This window comes from Saimiri boliviensis, chromosome 13 (genome assembly GCF_048565385.1).
Source record: "Saimiri boliviensis isolate mSaiBol1 chromosome 13, mSaiBol1.pri, whole genome shotgun sequence".
Classification (NCBI taxonomy): domain Eukaryota; kingdom Metazoa; phylum Chordata; class Mammalia; order Primates; family Cebidae; genus Saimiri; species Saimiri boliviensis.
Window position 1 is genome coordinate 30113300 of NC_133461.1, and position 27853 is coordinate 30141152.

A 27853-nucleotide genomic window follows, 5' to 3' on the forward strand; every position below is an offset into this window, starting at 1 on the left:
AAGGTAGGAGATATGAAATTAATGAAGAATAGTGCATTTGATAATACTAAACATGAAAAAAAAAAGAAAAAGAAAAAACAGGTTCTGAATTGGAACGGAAAGAGAAAGTGCCTGGACATTACAAAGAATCTTCACTGGCCAGGAGCAGTGGCTCATGCCTGTAATCCCAGCACTTTGGGAGGCTGAGGTGAGTGGGTCACCTGAGGTCAGGAGTTTGAGACCAGACTGGGCAAATGGTGAAGCGCCATCTCTACTAAAAATACAAGAATTAGCTGGGCATGGTGGTGCACACCTGTAATCTTAGCTACTTGGGAGGCTGAGGCAGGAGAATCGCTTAAACTCAGGAGGTGGAGGTTGCAGTGAGCCTAGATCACACCATTGCACACCAGCCTGGGTGACAGAGTGATACTCTATCTCAAAAAAAAAAAAAAAATCTTTACTACAAATTGGTGTTATTGACATAAATACATATGTAAATACATCTTTTCTACTCATTATTCTTCTAAATCTTCACTGTTAAATCATGAGACTTCACATGAGCCATGAACTTTATGACCCATTTTAAAATCAAATTGTTTATATAGGTAGGTACTCTGCAACAAATGTTTGCCTGGTACCCTGTACATCCTGAATAAAAGCTCCCTATTCTTCCTCCACACAGCCTCTGAGTGTGGCCAGGCATCTCTGCTGGGGGTTTAATCACATCCTCATCCTTGCACAGCTCTGACCAGGGGCTTGGCTGACCAAGAGCAACCCCAGTGGGTCCCTATCTCAGCGATTTTCATTCTTCATTCTCGCAGGGGGAGGAGAGAGGGGCAATTAGACAATATAAATTCCAGGGAGGGAAGATGAAGGCAAGGAACTAACATGGTTGCATTTTGCAAAAGTTGAGATAATTAACAAATTGTTTCTCTGATCCTCATAGATTTAGACTGTGAGTCATCTCCATCTCTGCAAATTTGTCTTTGGAAGGAATGTGATGAAGACACTCGGTTCCTGAATAGTTGTTAGAATACACAGGCATACCTATAACTCAAACTGCTGGGGCAGTCTTGAAGTGGGCTGGACTTACCTGTAGACCCAACTTTCCCTGGCTGGCTTAGCTGCTCAGCTATACTGGGGATGCCGATGATCACGATTAACATTGGTGTTGGTGACCAGCCAACTACCCCAGAGTGTTTCTTTAGGTGGCTAGATGACTGAGGTTTGGGAAATGCATGTTTGAAGGAGGAATGAGAGGGAACCCAGGGAAAGTCCTTTTCTGAGATTAGCGATCGGTTCTCCTGTGGAGAGTCACGTCAAAAGGCAGATGAATTGCCTGTGAGGCAAGAAGATCTCCTGAAAGCTGGGGAGTCAGGTTAGAAGCAGGGGTGTACCATCAAGTGATCCTGTATGGAGAGCTGAACCCCTGGTTGCTCTTCCCTGGAATATGAGGGAAGTCATATCTCATGCACAGCTTCAAGTTGTCCAGTGTTATATTCCAATTCCCTTGAGCTACAAACCCTTTGTGAAATCTGTTATCCAGTAGAGCCTTTGTAGGCCCCAGTCTGGCAAACAAAAGAACAGGTGTATAGAAGAGACCCAGCCTGTTCCCACCAGCTTCTTCATGGGGGCCGTGGGGGATGCAGCATTTTCTTGAGGGAGATCATAACTGGAGTCTAGGGTGGAGAGCAAAAGGGTGAGGTGGTTTATGGCCAAGTTAGGGACAGCAGGATCATGCTGGACACTGAGGAAGAACTTCAGGAGGAACAGAGAGTAGAACTTCCATATCCTTGGTATTTTCTAGGGGAAGCTGGCCCCTGGAAGGGAGTGGTAGTTGTATGGTTGGATTACACATGTAAAAAGTGATTAATATTGGTTGTAGCTGCTGAGTGATTACAATTGAGTTTTGATCTTTCTATATTTTCTTTGGCCCTTTAAAAAAATTACCCTGACACATATTAAAGTGGTAGGGAAATGGGAGACTTTACTGAAGACTATTGTAATAGGAGTGTTGCAGTTGGGGGAGAGATAGAGCTCGAAAAGAGGAAGTGGGGATTTATAGGCAAGGAATAGAGTAAGGGGTTTGGTGGATGGAAAATGACTAAGAAGAGACATTAAGGGTAGGTGGATTCTTGCTAGACTAAACTAACAGGATTCTTGCTAAAGGCAGGCCAGGGCAATTGGAGGTTATGGGTCAGAGGAGTTCTCACTAAATGGACCTAGCAAGATTTTTTCTACGACTGCACTAGGCTAGCTGAAGAGAGGACCCAAGGGTGAGAGCCCAGTGGAAATGAAGGCTCGAAGGAGCCTGTTTCAAGTGTGGTCAAGGAGAAAGTCTTTGTCATCCCAAACGGGCCATAAATGTATGGCCACTAAAATGAGAAACAAAAATTAATAAAATAAAAAATACTCTCTCAAGAAATATAACTGAATGCAATATACAATCCTAAATTGAATCCCAACTAGAGTTTACTTATTTTTCATTTTTGCTACTAGTGAGACAGTTGGTGAAATTTAAATATAGCTTAGGCTAGAAAATAGTGTTGTATTGATGGTTAAATCTGGATTTTGATTATGTAAGAATGTCCTCATTGTTAGAAAACACTCACTGAAGAATTTTTCAGTAAAGGAACATCGTATCTTCAGCTTATGCTCCAACAGTGTAGGAAAAAACTACATACAGAAAAACAGCAGGGTAGGCAAACATGGGCAAATGTTGGCACATGGAGATTCTGGGTGAAGATATATGACGATTCTTTATACTATCTTTTAACTTTTCTGTAAATCTGAAATTGTTTCAAAATAAAATTTAAAAAACTAACAAAAAATTTAAAAAATCATGCAAACTTAATTACTCAGTCCAGTGCTACCTTTTCCAGGAAGGCACTTCAACCAATCTGCCTTATGGTAGGTAACACAAACCATGATTTCCTTGAATTTCTCTTCTCCTCTGATTTCCTCAAAGCCTCTTCCTCCTTTCTCCTCTAGAGGCAGCATAGCAGGGGAGGATGCTTGTGGATTTCTGAACTCACAAACCTGGATCCAGATGCTGCCCCAGCCACTGCCCACCAGTGGGAACACGGTCATCACCCCCTCTACTGACGTCAGGTTTTTAAATCTACACAATGGTCACAACAAAATATATTGCATACAGTTGTCATGAGAAACATACAGCCATACGTAACATAAGTTCTGATCTAGAAGGAGCTCTTAATTTCCCTCTTTTTTCTTGAATCAGTCTCTCAACATCCTTGGGAAATAGGTAAAAATTTGATAACAATTCTTAGAAAATTTCTTTAGAATTTATCACCATAACTAATATGGACAATTTACAATGCACTCTACAGTGCTTGATACGTAGTAGCCCCTTAGTGAATGTTGTTCATGGGGCAACACTTGCCCTGGCTTTTTCTCACCTGACCATTCCAGCATCCCTATGGAGTAGAAAGGGACCTATTGTTATCTTCGTTTTTACAGATTTGGAAATGGAGCCCCTAGAGAGTTGAATGACGTGCTTTACTTCTAGGATACGTGTCTGATAACTGGTAAAGTCTGGAAGTAAATTTTATTTAATTATTGCAAAGTCAAGTTTACCACTGCACTTACATCCAGACTAGAACATTGCAAATAAATCTTACAGCCTCCATTAGATGCATGAATCCATTGGATCTCCTACATCCTTTCCAAACTATTCCACAAACAAAACCTATGGAACACATACTTTGAGCCAGAGAAGAGAGGAGAAACTTTCCGATTCAGACCCACGTTTATATTAGTGTCTGTTTACTCTAGTAAATAGACATCCCTCTTTTCTCAACCGAAATGCCCTTTTTATGGCTGTAGCTGCCCTCACCCCCAGAACTACATTTCTATCTTCTGCGGGTGTCTGGGTATCATGGGGCACAGCCAGACTTACAGCTTGGAAGCTGGACCTTATCAGCTGAGTCAGCAGCATTCCAAATTGCTGAAGACCCTTTAATAAAAGGAAGCAAGACAGGCAACTTAATTTAACAGGGAAACAGACAAACCTAATTTGTGAGGGCAGTGGCTCTCAGAGCTTCTGAAAGCGGGAGATATTATTTTGCCATTCTGGAAGCTTCAGCAACTTGGAAATCTAATATCCTGAGTCTGAACATACCTGAGTTTTCATGATAGACTATCTTAGATTTACACGTGCATTTGAATAGTTTGGATAAGATGGCTGTCCAAACTATTCACTTAGTGACATTTACTTAGTTGGAAAAATCAGACCTCTTTGGCTAATTAAACATGACATAATCGTACTCGAACCTATGTTTCAGATCCCTCTGTTCATACCTAGTGTCCACTGGGATAGGTACATACTAGTGTCCACTCTGGGATAGGTACAGCCTATCCCGGAGTCCATCCCTTGTTTTCACTACTCCCCAAAGTACTATCTTGCAATATGCGTTTTTTACACGAATGAATAAAATGATTTTTAAAAATCCCAATGAGTGATATTAGGGAGAAGTACCAAAAGTTCACCAATTTATTTTTGTGAATTCTGTAAAGGATGTCATCCAGTGTCTTCAGCATTAAAGGACATTACCCAACAGCAGCAGCCCCATTGCCCTTTTATTAATCCGTAGCCAGAATGGGGACTAGGCGGCTGGGATTCACCTGCTCGCCTCTCCTGGGCGCCTGGTGCAGCTCAGATTAAGCGCAGCAGGGTAAGAGTTTGAGGACGGCAAACCTTCCTGCATCTGAGGGAGGAGTTCCGGAGAGGATCCGCGGGGGTGCAGCCTCCGATGTAGTACCAGGGAGGGCGAGGGTTCCTGTGTCTGTCTGGAGCGCAGAGGGCTGGACTGCAAAGAGGTAGGAGGCAAAGCCAGCTCGAGTGTGCCACGACCCAAGTGTCGCCTCGCCGGCGAATGCTCACGCCCACTCCAGGTCCGAGACTCCTCCTCCTCCTCTCGCTTGAGCCCTTCGTGGCTTCCAGCACCGCTGCGCGCTTCTAGTCCCAGCGAGACTCTCCAGTCCGGACGGACTCCGAGGGGGCGGGACCCGGCTGGATGGGCGGGGCCAAGCCCTTCCCGGGCCCGCCCCTTGGCAGTGCTGCGTGGTGACTGGACGCGTCGGAAGGCCGCCTTCCAGGCCGGCCCCGGGAGTGACAGGCGGCCCGCCGCTGCTCCCAGGCGCGCTGGGTGCGGAGTGCGGGGCCCAAGACCCAGAGGGATGGGGATCCCGGGCCGCAGCGCGGCCGGGTGGGAGTGCCCGCTGGGATTCGGGCACTCCGGAGCACGGCAAGCTTGCCGTTTCTGGTGCCGGCGAAGCGTCCTGCTGCGCTCGCTGGAGTGCCAAGAGCATTTGGGAAACTAACTTCTCGCCCCCACTCCTTGCTCCCGACTTTCGGGTGGAAAAGCAGTTGCTGAATTATTTTATTTCCTCCCCCATCGGACTTTGTAAAAATAGCCGTGCGCCGGGGCGGCCGAGTCCGTCTCTGCCGTACCGCTACCCCGGGTCGGATGTGGACCTAAAAATACCCGGCGGTCCTGAGCCTGCGCTGGGGGTGCGGGTGGGTCCGGCCGGGCCGCAGAGGGCGTCTGGAGACCAGAGAAACGGCGGCCGCCTGGCCCCTCGCCTCGGCCTGGGCTGTCCCTTTAAATCCTGGAGGAGGCCGAGAGAAAAAAGCAAAGAAAGAGAAAAGACGCGGAGACCCGAGCGGCTGGCGGCGGTGCCCGGCCCCCCATTCCGCCCCCGCGCCGGGGCCCGACTCCCGCCCGCCGCCTCCGCGGGTCCCGGGCGCCCCCCGCGGCGCCGCCCACTCGCCACAGTTACTGTCAAAATAGAAATTAGCGGAGCCGGGAGGGGGCTGGGGCGCAGCAAGTGCATGTGCGGCGGGGCGGGGAGGGGGCAGGCGCGAGCGACAGGCGACCGCAGACATCCGGGCCCTTTAGCCCCGTGCGCCCCCCGAGCCGGCGGCGCGGGGCGCGGGGCGCTGGGCGCTGGGCGCTGGGCGCTGGGTGCTGGGCTCTGGGCGCTGGGCTGACAGCCGCGGCGCGGGAGGCGGGGCGCGGGGAGGGCGGAGGCGCGGCGCGGGGAGGGAGGAGCTGCCTGCGCGCCCGCCGCCGCCGCTCGGCTCCACACCCGCCGGCGCAGCCCCGCCACGAGACTCTGACAGCGGCGGGGCCGGCGCGGCTCGGACGCGCAGGGACCTGCGGACCCCAGCGACGAAGGAGGACGAGAGGACCGCGGCCCGGGGCCAAGTGCGGGAGGCGAGCAGGGCCGGAGGCGCGCGGAGGTGAGCGGCTGCGCGTGTTTGGCTTGGGCTCCGGCTGCCGGGGTCGCGGTCTCCGCTGCACCTCGGCAGCAGAGGCGGGTCGGGAGGTCGCGGGGCGCCGGGAAGGTGGCTCTGCCACTGCCACGCAGGAAAGCGGTCGCGGGGGCGGTTGCTAGGAGGCCGGCTGTCCGCGCGTTCCTGGGCGCAGGCGGGGCAGGGGCGCCCTCCGCGCGGCGGGCAGGAGGCGGGGGGCTGCGGTGGCTATTCAGGGGCTCCGTGCGGCAGCCATGCAACCGAGGAGGCGGGAGGAGGGAGGGAGGAAAGGAGGGAGGGGAGAGCCAGCGGAGAGCGAGCCAGCGAGCGGGCGCCGCGCCTCCTGGCTGGCACCGCGGCCCGGAGCGAAGTGGCGCGCGGGGCTGGAAAGGAACTTATGCGGGCGCGTGCGGTCCGGGACTCCGCGGCGCCTCCGGGCCCGAGCGGGGCGGGCCCGTTGGCAGCCACAGGTGGTTAGTGCCAAAAGTTTTACCGCACTTCTGCCGGGAAAGCGTGGGAGCGTTTTGGTGAGTGACGTTTTCCTGGGACTTTGGCAACCGCACTTCACGCTGTCTTTTCTTGAAAATTGGAAAATGAGCTGGAAAGGCTGGGATCCCGCACCTTGCGATGAGATCTGAGCACCGAGTAGCGGTCCCTGCCCGAGGTGGCGCTCAAAAGGGACTCAATGATCTTTGCTGTCGTCAAATTGTGAAGCTGGAGGAAATGGGTGCGCACACACAGCTCCCCCAAGCTTTGGGCAAGTGAAGCAGAGCCCGGCCCGGTACCTGTCACCCGCGCAGGGTAATGCGGGGTCTAATCCCAGCGACACACACGAGAACTGCGCGCGTCTTCACTCAAGGTGTGCACGTCTCTTGCTCCGTTGAAAGCCAATTGTCTCCGCCGCTGTGGTGCTTTGTTTTTCCGGCTGCTTGTCTGATTTTACTAGGATAAAGGCCAGGAGGAGCCAAAGAAAAGCGAAGCGGCAGCTCTCGTTATCTTTGCAATTTGCAAAGCTGTGGAGGCTGGTACCCAAGCTTCCGCGCGCTGGCGCAAGGCCGAGGGGAGCTGGGGGTGAGTGGCGTGCGCTGCCTGTCTAGGAAGCTTCGCTGGACCATGTGCAAGGCTAGAGCTGGAGTTGCTGGTGCTTCTAGGACAGAAAGAGGGGTGGGAGTGGAAAGGGAAGACCCCTTAATGGAGAAAGATATACTGTGCCCAGCCCTGGGAGAGAGGCTCCAAGAAGTCCGGTGGCTTGGCCCTGTTCCTCATTGGCGGGGTCAAGGAATCCAAGGCAGCCAGATAGACGACTCGGTAGGTCGTCCTGGTCTGAAAGAAATCATTATTCCCAGAGCGGGTCCGATACCCGGGTGTTGCAAGTAGGTACAAAACTGCGTGAGAGGTGGAAACTCTCAGTCCTTCATTCTCCTTGGTCCAGCAGCTCCTGCTCCCTGCTCCCTGCCCCCACGAGTACACGAGCAAAAAGCATTGCTCTTTGCTTTATAGAAGGCTACAGGATTTTGAAGTTGAAAGGCACCCTAGAGATATTAGGAGCACTCATTTTACAGATGAGCAAACTCAGGCCCAAGGAAGGAAAGGGACCTGCTGCAGTGGCTAGAGACCCAGTGAGACCAGAAATGACATCAGTCTTCCAGGCAAGGGTGGAGAGACTTCCCTGGGCAAGGCCTGGTAGGGCTGGAGATCAGAAATGCCATCCTCACACCCCAAGCCCATCATGGACTCATTATCTGGTACTTTCTAAATCCATGCTTGCCAGCTAATGTCGTATATTTCCTGTCCCCTGCCCTTCCCTTGAAAAAAGCAGGACTGTCACTGCAAAGTCCAGTCTGACACTATCCCAACTTTTCCTGCTCCCTCATCCCAAATTCCTCAAGCTCCTTTTGTCACATAATGCAGCTTGATTAGCCAAGAAGAGTTTGCAGCCTTTTTCACTGAAGCACCCACTTTCCATAGGATGCCAGAACTCTGTTTTCCTGGTAATTAGATTTTACGGATATTTTTGAAAGGGAGCCCAATTTTGGATCAATTACACTTGGACACAAATGCTGTGCTGTTGTGGATACCAAATGAGAAAGATGAGCAATTATCTGGGGGTGCTGGAATAAATGTTGTTACGAGTATTTGACACAGCCATTAAACATCAATGAGTGGGTTTTCAGTAAATGTTTTTTACTCTGCATTTTATTGAGCAAACAAAAGTGTCTAAATTAAAAAGAACTACAAGTTGGCCACTTCGATTTTAGCCACTTATTTTGTACCAGTGTGTATGAGTAGGAAGCAATTGAATGATAAGCAGAGTGATTATTACATGAACTTTTTACCCCCAAACTGTAATACTCTAGGTTGATGTTAGATTTCAGTTTATAATGTCATCTACAGTCCAGCAGAATTTTATTAAAATAAGCTGGATGCAGTGTGTGTCAATCTGTATTAGTCAGAAATGACTTGCAAGAGAGAATATTTTTGTAAGTTTGATTGCTTTCAAGGACATGCAGTATCAAGAATTCAAGGCTAGCGCAGAGCTGCCGGGTATAATTCTTCTGCTTTCATGAACAGATAAGAATCGGTGCCCCTCCGCCACCCCCTGCATTTCCACATTGCCTGTGTTTACCGGTCCTACAGAAGAAATTAAGATCTGATAACCCAATGATAATACAGTGTTACAATGCTTTTCACTTTCATTGCACGCTAATCGCATCAGCATTCCCACAAGATAGATAGTTCAGCTATTTGTTCATATCACAGAGGGAGAAACTGAGGCAGAAAGATGGGGAGAGTATTATTCCTATAACTTTTCCCACTGAATTAACATTGTGAGCACCTTTGGGCTTTCTGGGCTGACCAGGGTATAAGAGATCCCCTAGTAAGGTTGCCGGCCCCTCAGCCTCTCCAGCAGGGATGGTGTGAAGGTGGTATGAAGGAGTGGTGGGGTTGTAGTTACAGTTCACTGGAGGCTGTCACTAGGGCATTCTTGTTTCCTGCCCCCAGCCAAGGGTGGGCAGTTGTCCTCCCTCTCATAGCAGGCTGTGGGAACTTGGGTGCGGAAGGACCAGCTGGCTGAGGCTGGGGCGGGGGTGTGGGATCTGTGCCTGTGTAGGGCTGAAGGAGTCCAGGCTATTTATAACCCCTCCTCCCCTCCTGGGAAGAAGAGACTCAAGGGTCTGGAACCATCTGCAGCACTGACTTCTCCCGGGATGGCTGTGTCCCACTGGAAGGAAACCTATCTACTAACCACATGGACGGAGGGCACCGGAGTCGACCCCGACCTGTGTGTGGCATCCTGCAGGGGTTCTTGGAGTGCCAGTTGCCCTGGGGGAATTTAGGATACAAGGATTTTCCACCCTTGATCTTATCCAGAAGGCTGAGAAATGATGGATTACAAGGATTTTCTAGAGCCACCGTGTGTATTTTTGGTCAAATGTTAATCTCCCATTTGCACAAAGTGAGCTACACCCCAGAAATCTCATAGGGGAGAACTCACGAACTCATTAACATGAGGGTAGTTGGCTTTTCTAAATAATGAGAACTGATTTTTATGCAGGAGATTTTGTAAGTGGCAAATCAAATGTGGTTCCCTCTGACTCCAAGCTGAGTCATTTCTGTGTGGGGCTGGTCGGGGAGGTTTGAGGCATTCAGAGCTCTTTCCTTCCTCCCCGGACTGTGCCCCAGATAGGTCCCCGATGGCCCCTCACCCACCCACTCTTCAAACCAGCACCAAAGTCCTGCCTCCTTTGTCTGGAATAAATAGTACCTGCCATGCCATCAGTTACAACTTCATTCCTGAGGCCAAACAGATTTTTTTTCCCTGGGTTGGTGGAGGGAGGAATGAGGTTGGGATGGGGTGGAGGAAGCTGGCAAGGCACTGAGCTTGTCTTTCTGTTTAACCCTTTGTTGTGAGTTGATCCGCCCATTGGAACTGTTTCAGGGGCTCACAGCAGGTTTTACCAGGGTGAGACTTTAGTAGGAGGCTGTGGATGGAGAGGTCAGGGCAGGACAGCTGTGGCTGTGGGTGGCACCTGGCCAGCTTTTCATAGGCCTCCTATGCTGAAGTGTTTGAGGGCAGGGCTGGCATGTTGCTTGTCTTCGTGTCCTCGGCATCAGCAAGGCCTGGACATGGAAAACATTTGCTGAATGAATGCTGTGGGCTGGGCATGGGTGGATGGGTGAACAGCAATTGGATTTGCATCTTTGCTGTACTCCATGGCACGGTGAAGGGGGTGTTGGGAAGGCAAAGTCATAGAAGCAGAATGTAGATAAGAAGAGATGGGGTTCCTATAGGCATTGTGAGAGCCCTGGGGCCGAGCTGATTAGCCTCTCCATACCTCTTAATCCCAGTGGATGTTGGGGAACATCCATTCATCAATTCAACAGGTAGTGATGAAGTCCTTCTCTACAGGCTGTCATGGCACAATCCAGTCTCACAGAGCAGGCAGAGGGAATTTCCTTTAGTAAGGGAGACCAGGCCACTCCCTTTCGTAACCAACCATGGGCATGTGGGATCTGGTCCCTGCCTGCATCTCTGACTTCCTTTTTATTCCCTGTGCCCACCCTTCTGCCTTTTTTTTTTTGTTTCTTAAACATATTGAGCTCATGTGTTTTTGGCTTGCCTGTTCTCTTTGTCTGGAATGTTCTTCCTTTAGATTTTCCCATAACTGTCTTCTCTACTGACACATCACCCTGGACTATATTCTTTACAGCACCTGACACTATCTGGGATATAAACTTTTTTTTTAAAGGCTTAAGATCATTTTTTATTTGACAATGCTTCCCTTCGAATTTAACATACCAAGTAGGCCTGTTTATCAGCTCTCTTCTGGATGCTTCTTGGGCGCTTTTTATTTAATTTTTTTTTTTATTTCGTAGGTTTTTGGGGAACAGGTAGTATTTGGTTACATGAGTAAGTTCTTTAGTGGTGCTTACTGAGATTTTGGTGTTCCCATCACCTAAGCAGTGTACCCTGTACCAAGTATGCAGTCTTTTATTGGATATAATCTTAATTCTCCTTTTGTGTATTGTCTGTCTTCCCCTGCTAGAGTGTAAGCTCCCTGAAGATAGGCACCTTGTCTGTTTTGCAACCTGTTGTCTCCTCCTGGGCTATCCCTGGGCATATTCATTTATCAACTACGCGCTCAGACACTGTTGTGTGCTAGGCACAGCAGAACAGTGCCTAGCACACAACAGTGTCTGAGTATGTAGCTGGTAAATGAATATGCCAATTAGTGCTGTTGGGGTATATGAACATGAGTCAGCCCAAGGCCCTGCCTTCCAGATCTTTTCAACCTAGAGGCAGAAATGAAGCTTGTTCTCACATCCAGTCATGTAGGCAGGGAGGGAAAATAACAGTCAAGAGGTATAGCCCAGGAGGGCCATTGTTGAGAGATGTTAGCCCTGATTTGACAAGGGTGGTTGGCTTAGGTAGATGGAGTCTTCTTTCAGATGTTCTGTTGGAAGTCTTGGAGCTCTGGCAGCTGACTCACCTCCAGGGCTGGAGTTCCTCTAGCTTGACTGGCCACCACCTCTCTCTCTGTTTATTTACTTCTTTGGTGGGCAAGAGCTCCAAGCATAATGCCATCCTTGGAGAGTCAGGAATGTTGTGTTTTTCCACCCGCTTCATTCATTGGCAGCCTCCTCAGAACAGCTGTGGACAGCTGTCTGCCAGCGTGGATGCAGGGAGGGTTTCTCTTTGGGGCCAGGGGCACACTCAGCTCTGCAGGAGCAGGGAATTCATTCGTGGTTCACACCCTACTGATTTCCAAACCCCACTGAACTGGTGCCTGTAAAAACAGATTCATGAGCAAATTAAAAAACTATTAGCATTCAGTTTACTGCTTATTTTCTGATTATGAAAGCAATAAGACTCATAATAGACAATTTGGAAAATATGGAAAAGGATAAAATCAAAACAAAAACCTGCTACGACACCCACATTTTGGTGTATTTCCTTCCAGTCTTTTTTTCTGGAACCACCAACACACACGCATATACACATAAACACACACATAAAATATAATCTGGAAAAACATTGTTTTCCAAAACTGTGAAAACCCATGCCATCTTTTACTAAACAGAAAGGTTCCTTCTCTCAAGAGCCTGATATTTGCATTACCACTGTAAATCACTGTTACTTAAGAAGATTTTAGCAAGCTTTGCTTCTGTACTTTGGATAAGGAAAACAGTTGTTCCTGCCCCTTCCAACACATTGTGGATATGCTTAGAAAGATGCCTCTCAAGCTCACCTGTCTCGTCAGTGTGTTAAGAAGTGTGGGTGTCTGATGTTGCAAGTTATCCCCTTAGTGAGCATTTGATCACATTACTAAGTCATTATGTTCCTTAGAAACTATTTGTAATGGATGTGTAGTATTCTCTAAAGTAATGTACCATACCTTATTTAACCATGACAAGAAAAGAATCAGTGCCCATTAACTAATCTTTCTCTGACCTAAAATAAGTGCAAGAGGAACTGGAGAAATACGAATCCGCATGATCGTATTCAGGTGTTTAGGGCATCACCAGGTTGGGGGCATCTTCACTCCTGCAGGAGCCCCAGGACTTACTTTCTTGCATTGCTCTCTTCCCAGAAGAATGTGTCTAGAGGAGTGTCTGGCACACAGTAGGACTCAGAAACTATTTTTCTCAATGAATATAGAATTCTTTTTGTGGGAGATGAGACCCTGATTAAGTTCATGGAGGCTTCTTTTGAAGTGTGTGTTTGGGGCCTTGGGGGCTTGAAGGGTTGAAGCATCATTGCATCCTGGGAAGAAGAGCAGGAATTGGCAGCATGGGATCGTTGATTGGAGGAGGCGAGGCTTAGGGGGACTCTTGATTTAGGGGGCTAGAAGCACTTAACTCCCTGGAGACAGAAACTGGAGGGACCCAGGCAGGAGGGCGGCATGTGTGGAGCCTCACAGAGTCATGCCTGGGACCATGGGGTGCAGCCTAAGCCAGGGAATGGCAAGAGATGGGGACTCTTCAAACTGGAACTTCCTGAGGGCCCAGAACCTAGTCCCAGGGGAGGCTGGGTCCTTGGGGATTGTGAGGCCCCTCCCTTCCTTCAGGCATATACCATCCCCATACTGCAGATGGGGAAACTGAGGCTCTAGAAGTGAAGGAATGATGAGGAGCATAGGTTTTGGGGTTGATCAGACCTGAGACCCATCACTTGGAGGCTTCCCTGCTTCAGCTTGGGCACATCACATAAGCGCTCTGGGCATTGATTTCCTCACCTATGCAACGGTGTTAATAGCAACTTGATAGAGTGGTTGGGAAAATGAGATGAGAGAATCCATACCAAGCACTTAAAATATCTCTCGGCAAAGAATGAGGGGATCCATACAGGGAAGCCACTGTTATTTATGTTTTGTAAATGTCTACTCCTAACCTGAAGGGAGAGATGAGAAAAGATAGGATCGGTGCCAAAAAACGAAAAACAGTTAAGGCTTTGTTGTCTTACTTCTCCTCCCCAAGCAGCTACCCTATTTCACGGAATAAAATCCCAGCCTACAAGACTGTGGACTCTCGAGAGTCACGAGCTCACATGCAGGTAGAATTAATGTTACTTGAGGGGTGCTAGGATCCCTCCCTCCTTCCCAAATGGAAGGAGAGATGCGCTTACTAATATCATGCTGTGGCTTCAGAAGCTCAATCCAGATGTCACTGCTGGGGGCACTCTCCTTACTCAGTTAGCACCTGGGCATGGATTGGTCTTTGTAGTGGATAATGTCTGGCCACACAAAGCTGGGGCATGGAGCGGGTCCGTTCTGCTGACTGGGAGCTGACTGGGTAAGCAGCATATGACCTGGAGCAGTGTAGCATAATAGAAAGATAGCAAGAGTCATCTATGTAACTTTAAGTTTCCTTTTTTACGTTTTTAAAAAGTAAAAAGAAGTAGGTAGAATTAATTTTAATCATGTGTTTTATTTAACCCAATATATCCAAGATATGATCATTTTAATAGTGACACTAGTCATACTTCACGTGCTCAGTAGCCCCACAGGGCTAGTGGCTGCCTATCAGACAATGCAGTGAGGCCAGGACACAGGTTGTGGGGGGCCACCCCAGGGGAGGCTGTGGCTACTGGGGGACTCTGCATTGGAAAGGGGATCAGCAGGGCCTCTGGGTGGGGACACATCAAAAGCAAGCAAAGTAGTGAAACAGCAGAGGGGCCTGAGACAGGGCTTTTGTCCTGGCCCACTGATAAGCATATAGTATATTCCCCAGGGAGCCATTCCTCTTTTATGGGCCTCAGTTTCCCCATTTGTAGCATGAGACTCTCTTTTAGAGCCATGTCAGCTCTGATGTTCTTTAATTCCTCAGAGAAAGACAGGAAGCATATTTAGTCCCTTCCCAAGTTTGAGGAGGTGACAGTAGAGCTTGGAGAGAAAGTGTGAGACACAGAGGACGGAGAGGACTGCTGGCCCTGGGTCTGAAAGGATTCCTTACAGAGTTCTGTCTGGACCATTTTTACGGTAGGTCTCTCTGAAAATTGGCAGTGTCCAGCCATCACCATGAGTTGCCTTTTTCAAACAATGCATTTTGGAGATGGGGCGGGAGCATTAATTGTTACTTTTGAAAGGTGACATGTTTTGATTGTGTTTCAGTTCTGAAGCTTCCTCTGGTTTGTGGGTCATCCCAGATGGCTGTGAATAGCAGCCATAAAAGAGGGGAGGGGCCCTACAGGAAATATTGGAACAAAAAAGGACATTTTTCAGCTCTGTCATAAATGGGCACTTGGCCTGTCAAGAGAGGATGTGGGAAGAGGGAGGAAAAAGCAGCAGGTGTGTTTGGGGGGAAGGGTGTGTCCCTGAATGTATTTTAAGCTCCCGAAGTCAGTGGCACTGGTGTCATTGGACTCTGGTGAGTTGGGATTTGGGGTTTTAATCTCCCCACCGCCACCTTCTGGAGGGAAAGAAACCTTCTCTTCTTTTGTGGAGTGTCTCCTTTTTTTAAAAATGAGATTGTTACTAAGTAACTGGCTTGTGTCTACCTGACGACCCCCAACTCCCAGACAGTAAAGGGGCTTGCATGCTCTAAGAGCTGCCTCAGATGAGGCCCAAGAAGGCCACCTTGCTCTCACATCCCTCCAGAAGGCAGCCGAGGTGCCCGGGGCCAGAACCTGCTGCCACCTGCCTCCCCTGCGGCCAGCCCTTCTGCAGCCACGGTGCCTCCTCGGTTTTTCTCCTGCAGCTAACAGATGATGCAACAGGCTGCCTTGAACCATTTTAAAATGAGGATTTCTCTTCTGTGTTTTCCTAAAGCAGATTTTTTATTACTTTTCCACACATTGTTTGCTTTGAATTTTTAATTTAATTTTTCCGAATAGGTCAACACCTCCATGGTTTAAAATTCAAAAGGTACAAAAGGGGTTTTAAAGTGAAACATCTTTCTCTCACTCCTGTTTCCTTATCCTGAGGCAACCACTATGAATGGTTTCTCCAGTTTAAAGATGTTTTATGCAATACGTGTGTGTGTCCATCCATGTGCATGCGTATTTTTAAAAAAATTTCTCTACTCAAATGGGAGCTTACCACACACACTGTATCTCACTTTGCACTGAACGTCTTGGAAATATCTGACTGTCCAACAATTATACCTTGACTTATTGAACCCGCCTTCCTACATGGATGTTTTGGTTGTTTTCAGTCTTTTGCTGTTACAATACCCAGTGATTTTTGTATGAAAGTGATCCTTGATTTTTCTGAATACAGGAAAATTTATAGCACTCTAAGAATAATTTCGCTGAGTTATTGTTCACAAGACACTTCAAAGAAATTGCTTAATTGTTTAAGGACTAAGGTAGAATAAATAATTTTTGGCTGAACTTCATAGAAAATGAATCGTGCATTCAACACTGATTTATTATTTTATTTATTATTATTTTTTGAGATGGAGTCTTGCCCTGTCACCCAGGCTGGAGTGCACGGGTGTGATCTTTGCTCACTGCAACCTCTGCCTCCCGGGTTCAAGCGATTCTCCTGCCTCAGACTCCCGAGTAGCTGGGATGACAGGCATGTGCTGCCTCACCTGGCTAATTTTTTGCATCTTTAGTAGAGATGGGGTTTCACCATGTTGGCCAGGCTGGTCTTGAACTTCTGACTTTGTGATCTGCCTGCCTCAGCCTCCCAAAGTGCTGAGATTACAGCTGTGAGCCACTGTGCTAGGCCAACAGTGATTTAGTAAACCCGTTATGTGCTGGATGCTGGGCCAGGCGATGGGTGGGGGTGGGGGAACAAAGAAAAGGGTGTGAGGGATGGTGCTGACATCGTGGGGGTGGAGAGGAGGTGGGGTTTGAGATAAGCCGGTGACTTGGATGCGAAAAGAGAACAGATGCAGCTTCATGCTGGGGAGAGGAGGTTAAGGCAGCATCAGGCACAGCCTTGACGAAGGCAAATGGAAGCCACAGAGGTGGTGTTGGGCCCTTTGACTTGGGGTGTGGTGCGGAGCACCAGGAAAGGGGCTCTGGGCTAATTGGCTGTGTGGGAGCTGTAGGCTTTCCTGACCCCAGCCTGTGGCCCCATGTCCTTGGTCTCCCTCCTACCTCAAGGTCACTGCCCATCTGCAGGGTCCTCCAAAGGGCAGTGTCTTCTGACCTTGAGGGCCTTTGAAGTCCCTCTGGCTTCAGAGTCTGAGCAAAAGCTCAGTGAGCAAAGCTCTTTTTCTTAGGCTAATCCCTTCGCAGCAAACAGGCAGCAATGGCTGAGCAGCCCTGTGGACAGAGGGGGCTGTAGACACTGGGGAGAAATCATCCTTGCTGTGTGCAAGAAGGCACGCGTTGTCTGCCTGACCTGCAGATCCCAGGACTTGCTCCTGTGTGTACATAGCTCCATGTCCCCCTTTGAGTTGAGGGAGATCTGCTTCTAATGAATGCTGTCCCTAATCCAGGCAGCCTGCTTTTTGGGGGATTCAGGATGCTTTTGGAAACAGACTGCAGACTGAGAGTATAGACCTCTATCAGTAGGCTTGAAGGCAACAAGCTAAAGTTGCTGAATAGTTGTGGATTGGCCCTGGAAATGCCTGGTCACACAGAAGCTTTGCTGCTTTTGTGTGTGTGCAGGTAGGTATGTTGCAATCCCACGGGGAATACAAGGAGCATTAGGATTCTGATGGGGTCTTTAGTCCTGGTTGAGGTTCTGCAGGGGATTAGGAGACATTCAAGACATGGTCTTGCCTTCAAGGATGCAAAAATCTATTTGGGAAGATGAGGATATATGCAAGACATAGACAAGCTTATGCTGAAGAGCTAAATGGCATAGTGTAGCTTGTAAGATTTTAAAGATGAGTCCTAGAATCTATGTGCTTAGAGTTGGCAGGTTGTGAGACTTGCAGTGAACTTGGCAAAGAGAGCTGGTAGGAGGACGAGAACTGACATTACTGAGCAATCACAACAGGCACTTCTTACGTGTGACATAGCCACTCATTCTCACAGCCACTTTCGATTAAGTGTTATTATTCCAAGTTAGCAGATGATGAAATGTGGCTAGGAATGTTTAGGTTAAGTTTCTTGAGATGATACGGCTATCTGGATGTGGAAGAGCTCTGATTCCAGAGCTCAAATTCTCTCCACTGCACCTAAATTAACCCAGAAGTTCCCAAAGGGTATTCAGGTGGGGCAACGGCCTTTAGGAAGGAACGGTAGTGGGACCACCATGACGGGGGCCAAGCTCAGTGGAGAACTCTGTGGGTATGTGCAGGAAGCAGGAGGAAATGCATTTGGTTAAGGGGGTCAGGCATGGGGAATTAATTGCAGCAAATCTTAACTCCCAGGCTGGTTCCCTGCTCTGTGCAGTTCACATCTGGCTTTCTGCCTAGTTTAGCTCAATATACTTCTGAAAATGGCATAATTTCCACTTTAGCCTTAAACAATGAGAATTAAGAAGAGATAATCCACTTGATACCAAGCACCAAAACTATTTATTTTAGTCTAGTGCCAAACTGGACTGATTTTGATTCATTGACCAATATCTCTTCATAGGGCATTTCAGGAAATTGCTTTAGGAGCCACCTAAAGCACTGTTGTAAAAATGCAACTACCAGCACCAAGAAATATCAGATCACTAAATTCAGGTGATAAGACACCCCAGAGGTAGGCGTCCACCCATGCTTTATAATTCTATAGATGGATACTTCTATATTTCAACTACTACAAGAGCCGTGTGACTTGCTGACAACCACCGTTGTGGCTCGTGGTTCAGCATAAGAATTCCTCTTGTATTATATTCACTCTCTGTGTGATGTGGGCCAAGTAATATGTGTTGTTAGGGGTGATGAGTGGACAGGCAGAGAGGGAAGGATTTGAAGGCTAACAGATCTTGTGTAATGATTAGGCTGTGAGATGTGGCAAGGAGGTTCAAGGACTTTATTCAAAGGCTCACGTTTGCATATGCTTCCTTCAGTGGATTTATTATCCATCTTTGTAATCTCAAGGTTTCTCTGTCCTAGTACTAGCTTACAAATAAATATAAAGCACTTAAACAAACAAACAAAAAAGCCCTCCTATTTTTCTGACTGTCTTTAGCCCTTGAGAACCTGTACCTTAATGAAGTATGAATAGGTAGTGGATCGGGAGCTTACCTGATGAGGTTTTGTTCACGTCAGGCTTCTTGTCTCGGCTCTTGCAGAGCATTTATTGAAAGCTCCCTGAAGGCAGTGAAAGTGCTTCTGATTTCTCGTTTAGCTCCGACGTTACATGTGCTTGTGACTGTTTTGCAGACCATCTCCTAATCTGGACAATTTCCAAGAACTCAGAAATCTTGCATATAAGCCGAGTAGTACAATGACAAACAGAGGGCAGCATCCTAGTTACTGTCCTTGCTCACCATTGGAAAATAGGCGTGCCCTTGCCTCTGTCTCTACCTGGATTCCTTGGATGTTTTTCTAAACTGCTTTGGGTGGTGGGTAGGGATGGAGAGAAAGGTTGTAAAAGTGAATTATTCGATAAAATAATATTTCTGTTTACATTACAGAAAGCTAAATCATGCTATATTCCACCCCCATTGCTTTGCCAGAATTTCTTGTGACAGATTCTGATGCACCAGATTCCACCACCTCCCTGAGAGTCACCTATTTGCAGAAGTCGTTATAAGCCATTGTTTAACTAACGGCTTTTTTTCTTTTCCTTCCTTACAGTTTTTAAGACCCTGCATCTGTATAGAACTGACTCAGCAACTTTCTAGTTTGGGAATTTTTTGCCTCTTCTCAGATTCTGGATCACACTTCCCTAATTTCCTGTTCTTCGTTTAGAAATGGCTGAGACCAGCCCAGACTTTGGCTCCAGGTGGGAAGTTGTCTCACACAAAAGGACATATTTTTGTATGAGGACTCTGCTCCCAGTTCCTGGGTACCTGGTGACTGAGGTCGCCTTCCTACCTGCTTCATGGGCAGACTAACATTTTTACCAATGTCAACTGTTACATTCCCTGAAAAAGTAGCCATCTGTCAGGGTAGTAAAGCATTAGCATAGAACACAGGTGCACACATCCACTGTCATACACCTCACCCCAGCCCCTCTGACACACACAGACAGACACACACACACACACACACACACACACACACACACACACGCATTTAAATAGAGCACATGCATACATCCACATTCATACACGTTACCCCAACCCCTCTGACACTCTCTTTCTCTCTCAATCTCTCTCTCTTTCTCTCCTCCCTTAAATGAGATTGTGGATGAAAGGCACCTGGCACAGTGACTGTGACAGAGGCCAGAACTCAGTAAATATGATTGACTATCACTAATGTTATAATGATCACGCCCAGGAGGAAAACAGAGCCCCCAGACCCTTTGTTGTCACACTGGAGATTCAGAAGGCACTCTTCCTTAGCTTAGTGACCCTTCTTGATGCTTTTTTATACTCTATCCTTCACACACACACACAGCACATTAAGAGTCAGTTCATTCTTGGGATGTGTGCAAAATTCCAATTCCTGTCAGGAGAATTTATGTGTGGTTTTAGAGGGGATAATCGACCAGTTAGTATGTGCGCGCTGATTTTATACACATACGCGTCGCCATTTACAGCACACATTATAACATCTTCAGTCTCTGCCAAGAATGTGTATTTCTTAGCCCCGTGCATTTGCATATTATGGGTTCATAATTTCAAATAGCTGTAAAGATCTCTACAGAAAAATGTAGTCACTGTATTCTGATGTTCTAAATCTCAATATAGTAGTAGAACCTGGCTAAGTTTTGCCCCTGCTAATGTCCTAGCCTTGTAATTTTTATACACATATGCACCCACTTAGACACACACAGATCTCTGACGTTACCCTACTTCTAAGCAAAGATTTAATAGCTGGGAGCTGAGTTACACTGCCTACTCCCCAGACTTCATTATCTTTCCAAAATATATCATACACATGGCGCAATGTCCTACGGTCTTATTACAGATGATTAAAAAGAAAAGATTTGTCAAAATGAATGAACCCACTGCATCTGATCTTTCCCTGGTTCAGGTCCCTCACCCCAACCCTTCAGCTTGAGTCATCTGCTGAACCTCTGGCTTAGCTGAGCTAAGCTGATGCGGTAGAGAGCGCTTCAAAAATTGCTGTTTCAAACTAACATCACCAGAAAACCTAGCTACCTACACCCTACCCTCTAATCAATCATTAGAGAATCTGCCAGAGGTAGCACTTGATTTGACCAAACAAAATAGAGCAGCAGGACAAAAATAAGCTTCTGAGACATTTCTTAAGGTCTTGCAGGTACAACGCACCTGCATTTTAAAAATGGTCACATTTTTGGAAGTTTAGGGGAAAAAAAGGATGCCAACTTGAAGTCTAGTCTATTCTACCCCATTTCAGTGTAGGGAGAATTAAATAGCTGAGCCATGGAAGTTTTCAAGTGCAATGGCTGTGATAGAAATACTGCAAAATCCAGCATTGCCGTCCTCAGGCCACGGAGACTGGAGACTGGCCAGGGCTGGGAAGGGGAGCCAGTGGCTGCTTCATTGTGTCCTCTGCTTTGCTCTTTTGATGCTCAATCAGAAGGAAAATGCTGCAAAAGCCACCTTGAAGATTAGGAGCTTTATGTCTTTTTGGGTATCTGGGAGGTTCTCGGTTTTCTGAAAGCAAAGAAGCATCATTTTGAAGTGGCTAAAGCAGCACCGTTCCTGACGCTGGTGCCTGAGGCTGATGACTTCAGTTTAGTTATGCTTATCTTGGTGCCTCTCAGATTTTGCCCTTTGTGGTTTATTTTTAATTAGGGATGATTGCTGTAGTCGTGTGTGTGTGTGTGTGTGTGTGTGTGTGTGCGCATACGTACACTTGTGTGCATGTGCATACATGTGCATATGTGTTATCATTTGGAAGATGTCCTGAACAAAATGCCTTTAGTTTTGATTCAGAGCTTAACCAGAGAAGAATCAAATGAAATATTTACATTAAGACATTCTTCTAACACTTTTAACAGCTATATTGAAGAATGATTTACGTGCCATGGAATTCATTTTGCTTTAGGTGAATTTAGAGTGACCGACTTTAGAGTGAGAGACAGGGAGAGAGGGTATTGGCGAGGCCAGAAAGGGGAAGAAAAGGAAAAGGAGTCTCTTTGTTCTAGGTCTGTGCAAGTGTGTTGTCTTGCATCACCTTCCCTGCAGAAGGGAGCCAAGGGAGTGGGAACTGTGGTGGCTGGAGGAGGCCCAGTGGGATGGCAAGGGTTGGGGGTATGGAGGTGGGGGTGGGGATGTTGGGGGCAGCAATACTCAGGGCTGGGCCCCTCGTCATTCCACTCAGGTCCCACCATGGCAGGTGGGCTCTTCAGGGCTTGGACAAACATTTCCTCCCTAGTTACCTGGCACAAGTGCCAAGGTATTGTCACATCAAAAAGCGTACTTATCAGCACATTTGGTAAAAACCACTTCCAGTTCTCGTTAACAGACAAAGCCGAAGGGAGTTTCTGAGGTCATCTGGGCCAATTTCTTCTATATCCATACAACCAACTACTGTCCCTAGAGCTGAAGTACGAGGTCTAGGGACACTCACTGGTCAGCAGTAGAGCTGAGACTGGACGATGGTCTCCCAGCTTTCCAGGCCCTTTTCACCTCACTGTCCTGCCAGAATGACCCTAGCGTGGGCACTGGAGGAAGAGGGCAGAAGGGCAACATGGAGGTCACCAAATACCCATTTGTCTCCTTTGTACATTTCTTGCAAAGCACTTCCCTCCCTCAGCTCCTGAGCAATTATTTGCTGCCCACAGTAATCTCAGTAAAGACGCTCTGCTTTCCCAGTCTGATCTCTTCATTGTTTGTGGGATGGGGGAGAGATTTTGGTAAAAACTGGAAAAACTGCTATCTAGATGAGTTTTAAAAGAGCTGTAACACTCCCAGTCTGATTTTCAAGCGGCTCTTACCATTTAGCAGCCCTGAAAGGATTGGAGCTCAAGCACGGAACTTCCTCCCTTTGGCCTTTACCCAGTAAGCAGCAATCTTGATTATACCTAATAACTCCAAGCAAGAAATGAGGCCAAACAGAGAAACACAGCCATAGCTTGCACTTGGACTTCTGGGCAGAAACCACAATTCTAAATCCCAGTTACATTCTTTTGGGGTGTGCCTGTGTGTTTTGAAAGAAAGTTCTGAAAAACTATATTTTGGGACAAAAAAAGAGCATTTCATCTTTAAGAATTCAAAGCTTTTAAAAAAAGTTGGTGAAGAAACCGATTGTATGTAGATGCAAGTATTTATTAGACATCCAGTGTGTGGTGGGAAGGGACGATCTTGTGCTTTGAAAGGGAACCAGTCTTTCCCTCTGATTTAAGGGACGGGCACAGGGAATTCACCCTGCTGTGATTCTTACTTAGAGGCCTTTCCTTTCAGCCTTTGCCAGCTGGTGTGGAGCAGAAAGCCAACGAATGGGGCAGAAAGCCAAGCCCTCCCTTGCACTGAGTGCCAGAGAGAGGAGAAGTAGGTACAGCAGACCCAGAACAGAGGAGCAAAGTCCTCACAGTGACCGATGGCAGTTGTGGCTGGGACAACTGAAAAGCTGTAAGAATTTTAACTCCTTGAGGAGAAAGCCTAGAGGTCTTAGAGCTTTCCTTGAGCTTCTATAAGTTGGATGAACCAAAGAGACAAGAGTGGTTTTCTAAGCAGGGCCCTAGACTATGCCAGCATCTGCTGGGATCTCGTGAGAGACGTGTATTTTGGGGTCCCAGCCTACCCAGACCATCTGGATCAGAAACTCTAGGGGTGGACCCAGCCATGTGTAGTTCAACAAGCCTTCTGGGAGGTTCTGATAAACTCTCAAGTCTAAAAACCACAGCTGTATCAAGAAGGAGGGTTCAGTTCAGCAGTGATCGTTAACAGCTGAAGATCAGAATACTGATTTTATATTATTTTTGTGAACATGGTAATTTGTTAAGCCATGTCTGGTTAATTTAATAAAAGATTTGATTATTCTGTAGAAAATATGGTTGACTGACTTGCATATCAAACATTCAATGAACTCCACTCAGAAAGAGAATAAAAGAAACGTTGGGAGTCAGATAGACTGGGCTTTCAACCCCGGCTCTGCCACTGGACCATTTGAAGTTGAACATGTTACTTCCGATTTCTGGGCTTCCTTTTTCTTCTCGAGTAAGATCAGAGTAACAATGACAACTTCATGGAGTTCTGGACAGTAAAGGAGAGACATCTAGGCAGAGCCTAGCTCGGTACTCGAGCCCACCGGGCTTTTAGAGAGGACGTCCCTTCGCTTGGCTGGCTCAGTTCTGAGGGTGGCTGTGTCACGTGGCAGCGGTCACCCAGATGCCATGGTTTTCCTTCCCGGGAATGGAGTACCAGCGTTGGAAGGGATTTAGAAGCTCCAGTTCACTCACTTCGTTTTATAGATGAGGAAATGGAAACTCGGAGGTTTTAAGCCATATAACTAGTTATTAGCAGAAGGAGGGTCAGAGTCCAGGTCTGCTGTGGCCAGCTCAGTGGCTTTCTCAGCCATGGCAGTTGTCTTGACCCACTTTGGCCCTGTAGCACATGAAGGCAAGTGCAAGAGCTGCTGACAAGAGCCAGAGAAAGGGTCTTTTGTCAACTGCAAAACCCTCAGGTAGAGGAGAGGGAGACCCAGCGAATGCATAGCCCTCATCGGCTGCCGTTCGGACCAGTGTCTCAGTGCCCCTGGAGGGATTGGCATGCAGTCTCTTTCGAGACAGGAATGGGGATGGCAGAACCCTGCCCGGCTGGGACTGGAACCAAACCTGGGTGATGGTGGGACGTAGCATCTCATTTCACCAGCAGGGAAGTGGAGGCTCGGAAAGGGCAGGCCCTGGGTGGGGCTGGAGTTTACTCTTGAGGTGAAGCTGCCAGCAGGTTTTAGGCAGGTGAGAGACAGGATTGATTATGACTTTGAAACTATCACCAGCAGCTATTAAAAATTGGGCTCCAAGTGTTACCTCTTGGGACAGTGACTGGGCATGACAGTGGGAGGTGCTTTTACTTTGCATTTTACTTACACCTTTGATTCTGGATTTTTTATGTCTTTCTTTTATTATACGTGTGAGTTAAACTAATTTTAAAAATGACACTCTTTTCTGGATCAAATAAATGAATGAATTCTGTGGAGTAGAATATGTCGTACTTTGGAAAGATGATCAAAATAAATTACTAAGCAAAAAGTGACACTTTTTTGGGTATGATTCCATTTTCATTAAAATGTATTTTAAAAGTCTGGAACCATGAGTATTAAAATATTATTAACATTTTCTTGTTTTAGCCTACGCTTATTTTCTATTTTTTCTAGTGTGAAGATAAATTAGTATTGTAGTTAGACAAAAATAATTATTGATTTTAATCAAAACAGAAAAGCACAGGTATCTCTGGGCAAGCCAGCAGATGCTCCTTCATTCCAGGCTCCTGATCCAGCCTTTGTCCATTCGCGTGGATGACCGGCCATAGCTTCATTCGACACCAGCGGTGGCATCTTTAAATACACTAAAAAACGTTTTCTATTGGAAATCCTCTGACGCCAGCTTAGTAAGTATAGGACATCTCCTGATGTGGAGAAGGGAGTGTAGAAAAGCCTGCAAATAGATAATTCAGAGCATTACTTCATTAATTCATTCAGAAATATTTATCAGGTTCTTCTTTGTGCTAGACAGTGCTCTAGGCTCGTCACATCCAATTGTGCCTTCCAGGGCATGGTTGCTCAGGGTCCCCTCGAGCGTTCTCCTTTCCAGTACTGCTCCAATTGTTCGTTTTTATCAGGGAGCGCCTCACTGCACAGGAATGTGGTTTCAGCTGGGCTCTTCAGTGACGAGCAGGCTGGAGTTTGGGCTTAGGGTAGCCTGGACGGAGGTGAGGCTATGAGCCTACCCTGGGGAACACACAAGAAAAATCCTGCCCATTATAACTGATGTTTTCCTGCATCAGGCACTGGGCTAACACATATTTTTTCCTATATCAGGCACGGGGCTTACACATATTTTCAGTCTCTTCAAGGACCCTTTAAAGGCAAAAAATAAAATAAAAATAAAAATCCAAGAGTCATGAAAGTAAAAGGCCTGGCTCTGGGTCATACATCTAGGAAGTAGCAGAGTCAGGAATTGAATCCACTTTTTTGTCTATCTTTGAAGCCCTCTGTCTCCACACTGTTCTTCTATAACCCCATCTACAGGGTGGTGTAGACCCTCAGGTGCTCACAAGACCTAATACGCACGTATGTAAGCATGCATGCACACGTGTGCTCAAGAGGGGGGGGGGGGAGAGAGAGAGAGAGAGAGAGAGAGAGTTAGTGAAAGGGTTCTGAACATCACTCCATGAATAAATGACGGAATGTGGTTTTGCAGCCTGCAGTTACTCTGCTACTCCCAGCCTGAAGCCTCCGCATTAGTTCAGACTGCAGGGCAATTATTTAGAAAGTGTGATGACTCAGACAGGGTTGGGCTGCAGTGGAACCTGGTTCAAATAAAGACTGGGGGGCAGAGGAGAGGTCAACTTAATCCTGTAAACAAGACAATACAGAACAAAGGGAGTGCAGTCTTTAAACTGTTAAGAACATAGTACTGATATGTACTTCTAAGGAATCTCTTTGTCCCTACTTGTTCTAGATCTATCAACTATCCACGTACTACCAATTACTTCTATATAAGGTGGTCTGAGTTGCACAGATATCTTTCTTCCAGCTCCAACTTCGATGATACTAGTGTTTGCCAGTTTATTTTTATTTTTTTCTCTGTTGCCCAGGCTGGAGGGCAGTGGTGCACAGCTTTGACCGCCTGGGTTCAAGCAGTCCTCGTGCCTCAGCCTCCCAAGTAGCTGGGACCACAGACATGTACTACCACTCCTGGCTGTCAGTTTAAATAAAATAAGATATTTCAAAATCAGTTTGCTAAAGCCAACTTCTCTCAGGATTTCCCATTATAAAAAAGAGAGCAAAGATAAGCACTGCTATCTTTTAAAAATACTTTTCAAACAATCAGTTACTCAATAACAGTTTATTCCCTTCTTTCTATCTACCCACACACTGCTATGTGCTCTGGGGAAGTCTATGGGAAACATGGGACATAATTCCTGCCCTTAAGGAACATGTTCTTTCACTAGGGAGAAGAGGTGAATATCCATTGAGACAAAATGAAAAAAAAATGCAAGTTAGATTTGTATTTATATTTGGCATTGAGATTAAGTGGCACACTGTTCTTGAGGATGTTCAGGAGAAGGACACCAGAGAGGGCAGGGATAATTAGGGTGGTTTCGTGGCTCAAGTGAGTTTTAAAGTGTGGCTGGGATTTTAATTGGAGGGAGACAAACAGACATGTAAAACAAACCTACAGGGGCCAGGTGCAAGTGGCTCAAGCCTGTAATCCCAGCACTTTGGGAGGCTGAGGTGGATGGATCACTTAAGGTCAGGAGTTCTAGAACAGCCTGGCTAATGTGGTAAAACCCCATCTCTACAAAAAAATACAAAAATTAGCTGGGCATGATGGTGGGTGTCTGTAAGCTCAGATAACCTGGAGGCTGAGATAGGAGAATGGCTTGAACTCAGGAGGTGAAGGTTGCAGTGAGCTGAGATGGGGCCTCTACACTGCAGCATTGGTGACAGAGCAAGACCCTGTCTCGAAAAAATTAATTAATTAAACAAAACAAAACAAAAAAACCTACATAGCCAACTAGACCAAGCATAGAAGGTGAAAACCAGGCTTTCTGTCAAATGGTACTGTTTATTCTGTTTTGCTGTCATCTGGTTTGCCTCTTCTGATAAAGCTAGCCCTTGCTGTGTGCGTGCAGGTGGTTACAGTGCCCAGGCTCATATTTTCTCTTCTTGCTGCCCCTCCTCTCTGGCCCATCTTCATGTTAGTTTCTGTGTCTCAAAGGAAGATAGAGGAAAAGAGACGTGAAGGTCAAACTCATCTATTTTGCAACTTAGTGAAGTTCGGGGAAGAGATTCATGGTAGGAGGCAGCTAGCTGTAAGTGATGATAAAATGAGACCTGGGAGTTATCTGTGTATTTCAGATGACCGTGTTTTCCAGTAGTCTCCATTACAGCTGCCTCTTAGAAATAAAACCCCATTCATTTTGAGCATCTGTTAAGTGGAAGCTGGTTTGGTAGATTAATGCAGCACATTCCTTACTCGACTCTTCTTTT

At 47.0% G+C, this 27853-nt stretch overlaps 1 protein-coding gene and 1 long non-coding RNA gene across 7 annotated transcripts in view; both read left to right on the plus strand.

Moving 5' to 3' along the window:
- The window catches only part of LOC141580782 (uncharacterized), a 117257-nt gene extending 112655 nt beyond the window's left edge, over positions 1-4602 (plus strand). For all 3 annotated transcript variants that reach the window (XR_012513105.1, XR_012513106.1, XR_012513107.1), the window contains one exon: positions 4-4602. This is a non-coding gene — a long non-coding RNA (uncharacterized LOC141580782). The remainder of the gene's footprint in view (positions 1-3) is intronic.
- A 1461-nt stretch (positions 4603-6063) lies between these two features.
- ZBTB7C (zinc finger and BTB domain containing 7C) overlaps positions 6064-27853 on the plus strand; it is a 380371-nt gene continuing 358581 nt past the window's right edge. For all 4 annotated transcript variants that reach the window (XM_074383493.1, XM_074383494.1, XM_039463856.2 and 1 more), the window contains exon 1: positions 6064-6244. The gene's annotated coding sequence lies outside the window, so the exon portion shown is untranslated. The remainder of the gene's footprint in view (positions 6245-27853) is intronic.